Source organism: Chiloscyllium plagiosum, chromosome 7 (genome assembly GCF_004010195.1).
Source record: "Chiloscyllium plagiosum isolate BGI_BamShark_2017 chromosome 7, ASM401019v2, whole genome shotgun sequence".
Classification (NCBI taxonomy): Eukaryota; Metazoa; Chordata; class Chondrichthyes; order Orectolobiformes; family Hemiscylliidae; genus Chiloscyllium; species Chiloscyllium plagiosum.
Genome location: NC_057716.1, coordinates 31,910,778 through 31,921,296, shown reverse-complemented (window position 1 = coordinate 31,921,296; position 10,519 = coordinate 31,910,778).

Below are 10,519 nucleotides of genomic sequence, written 5' to 3'. Positions count from 1 at the left end.
GACTGAGGAGAACTTAGTTGAGAATTTTCACTGAATTCTAGTGAGCTGGACTTTTAATGAGATGCAAATGGATGCAATAGGCTTCAGCCTCTTTCCTTTGGGAAAATCAACAAACCTTCTAAGCTCAGAGAACTTAATTGCAAAAGTTAATGACCATTGAGATTCTGACGTTGGTTCCACCATCTGCCTTTCTGTCTGATTCCTTTCGGAGTGGAAGATTCTGCTAAAGTTGTGATGTTCCTTCGGAATCTCAGTCTAAATTTCAAAAATGGACATATAGTCTCAATTTGCCAAGATTGCAGAGGGGTTTGAAATTGTTCTGCCTGACTTGCAGGGGGGATATAATACTGAGGTAAAGATTCACTATTTCTGCATGTGGAGAGATGAAGAAATGACAACTGAAATTGGAAAAAGAGAAGATATGACATTTCCCCATAATAAAATAGAGAAATGATTGTCTGGAAAAGTTTAGGCAACAAGATCGCAGAAGAGGTTTTTTTTTCAGAAGAACAATGATTGAGGAAGTAGTAGAGATGGTTTCAAAGCATAGGGTTCACATAAAATAGAAGGGATACATGCCTGCAACTCATGTCTGTAACGTATCATAGTAAATTTCCCATAACATATAGAATTTCCTATTACAGAGTGATTGGCAGACCTTTGCTTTAACAAGTACCACTGTATCAGAAATAGTAACTATCATTGTTCCAATCAGTGCTCTGATCAAGATCATCAGACGTAGGTCAGGAGGAGGCCATTCAGCCCCTTAGCTGGCTCTGCCATTCCATGAGATCATGGCTGATCTGATAATCTTCATCTTCACTTGGCCACCTTGATCCTTGATCCTTGGTCCATCATCCTTGATTCGCTTAACAACTGGAAACCTGTCTCTTTCAGCCTTGAATATTCTTAATGACTCAGCCGTGATCGCTCTCTGCAGTGCAGAATTCCACAGATTCACTCTCCATTGAAAGAAAAATGTCCTTCTTCTGTCTTAATGGATGACCCCTTACTCTACGATTCTGCCCATTAGACTTTTTCCCAATGGGAAAAAAACTTTCAGCATCTAGCATGTCAAGCTCCCTAAACACCTATTAGGTTTCAAAAAGGCCTCCTCTCATTTAGTATCAACTTACACAACCTCTTCATGAAAAATCCCACTAAATCCATACCCAGTGACCTTGTCTGTATTTCCTCTGTAGTGCCCTTGGGTAAGGGCACCAAAACTGTTGATAGTATTCCAGCTGTGGTCTGACTAGTGACTTATCTAGTTTTAAGATATTTCCTTACTTTTATACCCACTTCCCTTTGATATAAAGGCTGATATTCCGATTGCTTTCCCTATTAGCTGGTGAACTTGGATGCTAGTTTTTTTTAAAGGATTCATGCACTAGGACTACCAAGTCCCTGAGCTGTAGCTTTCTGCAGTCTTTCTCTGGTTAAGTAATATTCACCTTTTCTATTCCTCTGCCAAAGTCACATTTTCCCACATTATAATTCATCTGCCAAATTTTTGTCCACTCACTTGACCTGAATTTGGATAAATATCCTTCTGGAGATTCCTTACATCTGCCTCACTATGTCTTTCCCACCTATTTTTAGGTCATGTGCAAACTTGATGATAGTCCATTCACTTTCCTTATTCAAGTCATTAATATATATTGTAAATAATGGTAGCTCCAGAACTGATCTCTGTGACATTTCACTAGTTACAATTTCCATCCTGAAAATGCACTTTAACTTTTTATTTGCAATAATTAGGCAATCATCTATCCATGATGATACAGGGTAAAGTTGCCATAATTCCAGATTAGAGAGAGTGCAAGACAATTGCTGATGGTTTAACCTGAGGGTCACCACACCCCAGATGAGGGGCAAGGTTGAGAAGATTGGACCTTCATGATAACCTCAGCTGGAAGCGGAAGTTGAACCTATGTTGTTGGTATCACTCTGCATTGCAAACCAGTTGTCTAGCCAATTGAGCTAAACGATCCCCTGCATGCTAATATACAACCCACAACAATGTGCGTTTAAACTTATTTAGTTTTCTTACCCGGACAGTATGGATTGTATCTTAAGTAGACTTCTGTGGTGCCTTATCATAGAAATCCAAGTATATTACATCTACTGGTTCCCCTTTAGCTAACCTATCAGTTACCTTCTTAAAGAACTGTGGCTTTTAAAATACTTTCCCAATTGTCTGAGTTACTATTAATCTTTGTCACATTATGTGTTTTTTTCTTTTTATTTGACAGTATCAATTTTTTCTTTTAATTTGATAGCGTCCTTAATTTCCTGGTATACCATTGTTTGTTTATTCCCTTCCTAGAACCTTTCTCATCACTGGGACATATCTTTGCTGAGTCATGAACCATTATCTGAAACATCTTCCATTGTTCCTCAATTACCTTTTCTGCTAAATTCCTTTCTCAGTCCATTTCAGTCAATTCAGCCCTCATTCCAATGCAATTGTACTTATTTAGGTTTAGCACAGTTGTTTCTGACCCAAGTTTTTCACTCTCAAACTAAATGCTAAATTCCTATGATCACCCTTCCCAAGGGGATCTTTTACGGAGGCCATTTATGAAACTTTCCTACCTATTATACATTAATAGGTCAAAAATAGTCTGATCCCTGGTTGGATCCACAATATTTGGCTCATCCTTTTGCTTTGTGTACCTACTTCTCTCCTCCTCCAAACCCTGCCCCCTTCCAATTAGAACACTGGTTCCAGCACTATACAAGTGAAACCTATTCAAATCATAACAGCTCCCTTCTAAGGCCAGCACTGGTGCCAGTGCCCCATGAACTGAAATGCATTCCTGTCACACTAATCTATAAGCCACACGTTTAACTCCTTCACTTTATTTTCAGCTAGTAATCCTGTGATTATAATCTTCAATGTTCTGCATTTTAGTTTAGCTTGTAAGTGTTCAAATTCTTTCAGCAGAACCTTCTTTTCAGTCCATCAATGTTGTTAGTACCACATGGGTGACAACAAATGAATCCCTCCCCTATCACTCCACATTCCTCTGCATACAAAAGAAAGTGTGCTTAACCCTGGCACCAGTTCACTCATCCTCCCTGTAGTCCCCACTCTCACCCACACAGTTTGCAGGAATCTTGTAACTGTTTGGTAATTGCAGAGACTGAGGCTGGTCAATTTTAACCACCAGTTGCTCATATCTCTCACCTGAAGCCATACTCTCTTGTTTTTCATTACAGACCAATTTTGAATTTTACCTCTGTGACTGCTTTCTGGAGGGAAGCGTGCGTGGAACTGAGAGTGGCACACTGGCACAGTGGTTAGCATTGCTGTCTCACAGCACCAGGGACAGGCAGGAGGCTGGAAGATCACAGCAAGCCAGGCAGCATCAGGAGGTGGAGAGGTCGATGTTTCGGGTGTAACCCTTCTTCAGGACTGGGGGATGGGTGTGGCAGGAGCTGCAGACTTTTCCACCCTGTCCCTGCCCAATCTGTAGCTCCTCCTACACCCACCCCCAGTCCTGAAGAAGGGTTACACCCAAAATGTCAACTTCTCCACCTCTTGATGCTGCCTGGATTGCTATGTTCTTCAGGCTCACTGCCTTTATTCCTGATGAAGGGCTTTTGCCCGAAACGTCGATTTCGAAGCTCCTCGGATGCTGCCTGAACTGCTGTGCTCTTCCAGCACCACTGATCCAGAATCTGGTTTCCAGAATCTGCAGTCATTGTTTTTACCTTGCTATGTTCTTCCAGCCTCCTGCCTGTCTATTTTGGATTCCAGCATCTGCAGTTTTTTTGTCTCACAGCAGCAGGATCCCAGGTTTATCACACCCTCAGGTGATTGTGTGAACTTTTGCACATTCTCCCTGTGGGTTTCCTCCAGGTGCTCCAGTTTCTTCCCATAGTCCAAAGATATGCAGGTAAAGTGGATTAGCCATGCTAAATTTCCCTATTGTGTCCAGGGATATGTAGGGTAGGTAGATTAGGCATGGGAAATGTGAGGTTGGTTGGAGAGGTTGGGGGCCTGGGTGAGATGCACCACAGAGGGTTGGTGTGACTTGATGGACTGAATAGCCTCTTTCTGCACTGTAGGAATTCTGTGATTCTAATTCTTTGTGATGTAACCCTTCTGTGATGAAACTAATTGTACATGCTTATATTCCAGGTCATATTCCTCAATTTGGATTCATAGGTCTTTAAACTGCAAACGCTTGCTACAGGTGTGTTTGGTCTGGATTGCATTGGGGTCTGGCAGTTTTCACATGAGATTCATAGTTCAACAGCAGTATATCACCCATCCTGCCATCATTATTGCATTGATTTAATTTATGAAATCATTGCTCTAGATACCCTGCTGTTAAAACATTAATGCTATTTTACATATATAAAAAAAAGTATCAATCTTCTCCTTAAGCAGCTAGTTTTAAATAAAGAAGAAAGAGAAAAAAGACACGAGAGACCTAAATACAAAGTGTAGAAACATTCAACAGTTGTCATTTTTCTCCGCACTTCAGACACACTTATGGTTTATGACATCACTCAGCTGCTGATTTCACTGCAGGTCAGCCTCTCGATTCATGCCTTTTCTCCTCTCCCGCTTACCTTTCACTCTGGAGAGTTTATGTCTTGCATTTAGCCTTAATTAAAGCACCTCTGAGCCCCTCTGCATCAAATTTCCTCAATGAACAAAATTTACGAAAGTATACTCACTCTGCCTTCATCTCAATCAGCTAAGGACTCCTTCACACTGACAATATTCCAAACTGACTATGGTTCAAATGGATTTACTCAGAGACACATTTTGGCTACAGTGATCAATAACTCATTAGACAAAGCAATTCAGGTACTTGAATGCTGATGCCAAATCAGGCAACTGCATCCTTTAGTTAGACTTTTCCTAAAAACTTACCAAAAGGCTATTGTCTGAATGTGACATTAACTCTAAAACTGAACTTGGAAAGCATATACTAGTTTTATTCCCACTTTGAATGAGACTTCTAACAGTATGCTCACTCTGCCTTTGTCTTATTCGCTAAAGTTTCCTGCACACTAACACCTTCAATCACACTCTCCTGTCCTTGATATCAGACTAAGTTTGAGTTAACTAGTCTAAGAGGTATGACTGCCTTCTGGAGCAACGTGCCCAGTTAATTTCTACCTCTCTGATGGGATGTAATGTCTACAGCTCAGACTCCAAACCCTCAACTGGAATCCTAATTTTCTTGATCTGTTAACATTTGCTGCAGATGTGTTCTCTGTGGATGAATTTGCAGCAACATATCATCTGACCTGTTGTCTCTATCCCTGTTCTTTCCATTTCAAGAATCCCCATTCTACACTTTATTGTATCATTCCTCTTTTTTAACATGCTAATATCACTATACCTAGCAAGCATTTTTTCATAAAATGACATGAACACAAACTGAAGATCTTACTTTCAATTTAAAAGCAAGAAATCCTAACCAATCCGCTGATTTTATTAGGCAAAATCAACCAGCCATCTCTCTCCTTTCTTCAGCTGCTTAATTCCTACACTCTATTGTAAATCAAGTGCTCACACTAGGTAGGCTACTTATATATGTTCCCAACAAAAAGGGTCACGCTTATCCAGTTTCAGCTCAATGTAAATGCAAGAAAGCATTAAGGCACCTCAACACTGCTTTGCCATTCAAAAGGATCATTGCTGAGTTTATACATGGATGCTTCAGCCAGAGTTCATCTGTTTCATTCATTTCATTTTCTCTCTACTTCTTGGTTTCTTCTTGGTGACAGCCTGAACTCCCGCATCAGTGCAGATCCAGCGAAGCATCGCTTGGCCTGGCATGGCCGTCTCCTGGCCTGGTGTGATGGTCACCTGGACCCATTTTGCGGTCTCTCAGAGGCACGTGACAGTCTCTCAGGCTGAAGTGGACATCTGGCCTCGAGGTGATTCCAGAGATGGCTCCCAGCCTCCAGAAGTGAAGTCCAGTGCAGTTGGAGTCAAGGCTTGGTGTAGAGGCTAGGTGCCAGCGTGGACTGGGTTGCATGGACTGTTATTCTGAATTGTTTTATTTCTCTATTTTCTGATTTATTCCTATGATCTGCAACATTGGACTGCTTATTTCTTTATCCTTCTGATTTCTTTTTCTAAGAACTGGTACTGAGAATCTGTATCTAGGTACTTTATACCTAAAAATAACAAATGCTGGAGATCAGAGCGGGTTAGACATCATCCATGGAGAGAGAGAGACAGAGCAAGCTCACATTTTGAGTCTAGATGGCTCTTAATCAGAGCTGACGTGAAGTGTGGAGGGTGCAGCATTTGTACAATAGTAGGAGCGGGGACTGGGGTTAGGGTGCTGGAGGAGAAAGGATGTTGATATTTCAGATTAAGTGATTGGAATGTGAGAAGCTGAACTATTAACATCCTTTCCCCCCCAGCACTCTACATTCTACCCTCCCCCTAACTATATCCCCAGTTGTCCCCTCCATACTTCATGTCAGCTCTGATGAAGAGTCACCTTGACTCAAACTGATAGCTTGCTCTCTGTCCATGGATGTTGCCTTACCTGCATTGATCTCCAGTAGTTGTTGTTTTCAGTACAGATTTCAGCATCTGCAGTAATTTGCTCCTACTTTATACCTAAGATGGCACAGTAAGTGACACCTTGTTAACTTTTCACTGTACTCATTTGAGTGCATGTGGCAATAAAGCTAATTTGATTTCTATTCAACTTTGCAATTTAATTTCAAACTTAATATCTCTCACCTAAATTGGAACAAACTAGCAGCCTCTCTGAGCTTATACCTCAAAACAATTTGCATTTAGCTAAAAGAAACTTCAGCCCCAGGGAAGCACAGTGGCTGAATGGTTAGTGTGGGTTTCCTTTGGGTGCTTTGATTTCCTCCCACAATCCAAAGCTGTGCAGGTTAGGTGGATTGGCCACACTAAATTACCCATAGTGTCCAAGGGTGTGTAAGCTTGGTGGATTCGCCATGGGATGGATCTGAGTGGGATGCTCTTTCGACTCAATATGGTGCAATGGTATGGACTCAATATGGTGCAATGGCCTGCTTCCATGCTGTAGCAATTCTATGATTCATTACCTTCAAACCTATCACCAGAAATTAATTACTAATAAAAGTTGCCATTGTCTTACCAGACCATAGGACTGCTGTCATTGGAGAGAAACAATTAGTGGTGTTTAACCTGAGGGTCACCATGCCTCAGGTGAGGGATGAGGTTGAGAAGGAAAGTGCTTCATGGCAACCTTTAGTGCAGGAGTTGAACCCCTGCTGTTGGCATCGTTTTGCATTGTAAACCAGCCAATTGAGCTAAACCAACCTTTATTAATAAATGCATTAATGTGAACCTGACACAACAAGATTGACATTAATTAAAATCACAAACAAAGTTGTGGCTTGTGAACTGACCTCTGATTCCCTCAGTCTCAACAAAGCTGGATTTTTAGTTCCCCAGTGTGTTCTACTACTTATACAGTTAAATACATAAGGTTTATTCACAAACATACATGCAGTCACATAGATAATCTCTTCTCCATACATGCGCTTTGTGGCTTGATTAGTTTATTACATTTGCAAATGCTTTTGCACTTCACAAACCCTTAGTAGTTAAGCCACTTCTTGAGTGATTAGTGCTTTCTCCATCATATTTCTATATCCATAGCAACCATCTCTTAAATGATATTAAAGTTGTCATGTGATGTAATTTTCATTGAAGAGCCTATTGTCTACAAGAATACAGTTAATTACATCTATGCAGTTGCCTTATCTTTTTCATTTTGGCTGCCTTTGCACAAAAAATAGCTCTGGTTTTCAGATGTGCTTCCTATCTCCCTCCTGTCTATTCACTATAGCCCCGATAGCAATTAATCCATGATATCTTTCTCTAATTTCAAGTTATGCTAATTTCATCATTTTATTATTTTCCGTAAAATTTACATTACTCCACTTTGGAAGTTTGAGGCTATGCATTTTCTGGAGTTCCAACCTCAAATAACTCTTCTGTGATACCAGGTAAACCTCCCCCTGCCAAACTTGACAACAATGACCTGTCTTGATAGTCTACTACATGGCTACTTACTGATTCACTTCTAAATGTTTTCATTTTCATAATACGCTTTCTGTACTGCACCAGCATTGAAGATCTCTTAAGCAGAAAGACCACTATCCCTTGGGCTATTACTAATAAAATGACACATGTTTCATTCAAACTTGGAACTGTTGGTTAAAAATGTTGGTCATTCCAAAGCTAGAGTATTGTGTGCAGTCTGTAATCCAAATTATACGAGGAATGTGATGGCATTGGAGCAGGTGCAGAGGAAATGTTGCTTGGGCTGGAGAGTTTTAATAATGAAGAGAGATTGCATAGTCTGGGGTTGGTTTTCTTCCAGCAGAAGATATTGAAAGGGGACATCAGAGAATCCTTACAGTGTGGAAGCAGGCTGTTTGGTCCATTGAGTCCACACAAACCCTCCAAAGAGCATTCCACCCAAACCCACCCTGTAACTCTGCATTTCCCGTGGCTAATTCACCGAGACAGTACACCTCTGAAAATTACAGGCAATTTAGTTTGGCCAGTCCACCTAACCTACACATCTTTGGATTGTGGGAGGAAACTGGAGCACTTGGAGGAAACCCATTGCGGACACGGGGAGAATGTGCAAACTCCACACGAACAGTTACCCAAGGCTGGAATCAAGCCCTGGTTCCTGGCGCTGTGAGGCAGCAGTGCTAACCACTGAGCTACTGTGTCACCCCACATGACTGAGATGTTTAGAATTATGAGGGGCACAGATAGGGTAGACAGGAAGGAACTTTTTCCCTTGATGGAGGCATCAATGATTAGGAACACAGATGTAAGGTAAGGCTTAAAGGAGATATGACAAAAGTCTTTTTCACCCAGAAGGTGATCAGAATCTGGAACTCGCTGTCTGTAAGGATGGTAGACAGTAAAAACCCTCAGAGTATTTTAGAAGCATTTAGATATGCATTTTCATTGCCAAGGCATACAAAGCTATGGGCCAAGTTCTGGAAAATGGGAATGGAATAGTTAGGTGGCTGTTTTTGGTCAGCTCAGACTCAATAGGCGACAGAACCTTTTTCAGTTCTATGGACCTCTACGATTAAGCTTATTACATAATGACTACATTCTACCAGTCATGATTTTCTTATAGATCTTTAGCATTTTGTACCCTGCCATTTTGTTGCTGCATGTGCAAGGAAGTGTGAGTTAAGAACAAGACATTGATTTGCATGATTCCATCTGCAATACACGATGTGAATACAGGAGCCTCAGAACTTTGGTGAGGTCAAATGAGATTGTTGTTGCATTTCTGCCAATAAGCTAATTCTGCAAATGCACAATCTGCCACAATACCACACATAAAGTTGGTAAAATTGTCCGTTTCTGGAAGGGTGGGATGATATCTGCTGAAGTATTGTTTGTAGGGCAGGCTTCTGCTTTGAGCTTCTAAATGAACACGTCATCATTGCGGGAAACTCCATGCCCATGATTGGTGTTGTCATTTTAACAATTGTCTATGAGAGCTTCCAGTGCATCATGATTGATTTTTGGGGCTTTCATATCTTTTCTAACAGCATCCTTGAATTGGAACTTTGAATACTCTGCTAGTCTCTTGGCATGGGTTCCCTCTTGCATGGCATATCTCCAGAGATGCAGCATTCTTCCCACGTACACACATGCCCAAGCCAGCGAAAATATCTTGATTTACTTAACACGAATGCATTTTACGTGTTAGTCCGCAATAAGACTGCTTCATTTGTAACATTATTTTCTCATGTGATGCCAAGGATTTGTCACAGGTAATGAAGATTAAAGTAATTAATCCTATTTTCTCATTAGGCATAATTGTCCATGCTTCATTGTCATACAAGCCTTAAGAATAAGTGTCTTGGTTCTGTGGGTCAGTTTGTTGTTTTCGTGAGCCAGTTGTGTTTGTCGGCCAAAGTTGGTAGTGCCTTTCCAATGTGTGCATTGAGCTCTTCAAGAGACAGACTGTCACTGTATGTCCAAAGGAGCAGAATTTACTGACTGCTTTGTCAATAGTTACAGTGCATTGGTGCATGTGAATAAAAGTAGAATCCGAACAGCCTGCTCTAGACCTATGGTTTTCTGAACACTGTTACAAGTCTTTGTCTGGACAATTAGTCCAGCATCATCAGCATTCAGACCTTCTCTGATCAGAATATGCCTACTTTGTCTTGTCTTTAACTTGAAAGGTTGAGGACTTTCCATATGTTGAGACAAACGGAATAGGGTCTAAGAGACAAGCCTCTTTCAGCCTATTCTTTCATCTCAATCAAATCCCCCCTTTTGTATTCCAGGGAATACAAGCCTATTGTAGGCAAATCTTCTCATGATATTCCCTTCACAATACTGGTGACATTTTAGTAAAACTGTGCTACAGACCTTTCAAATCCAATATAGCTAGCATTCAGAACTGCACTCATTGTGTCAGATGTATTCTAACTAAGGCTATACACAGATTTCATAAATCTTTCATATTCTAAC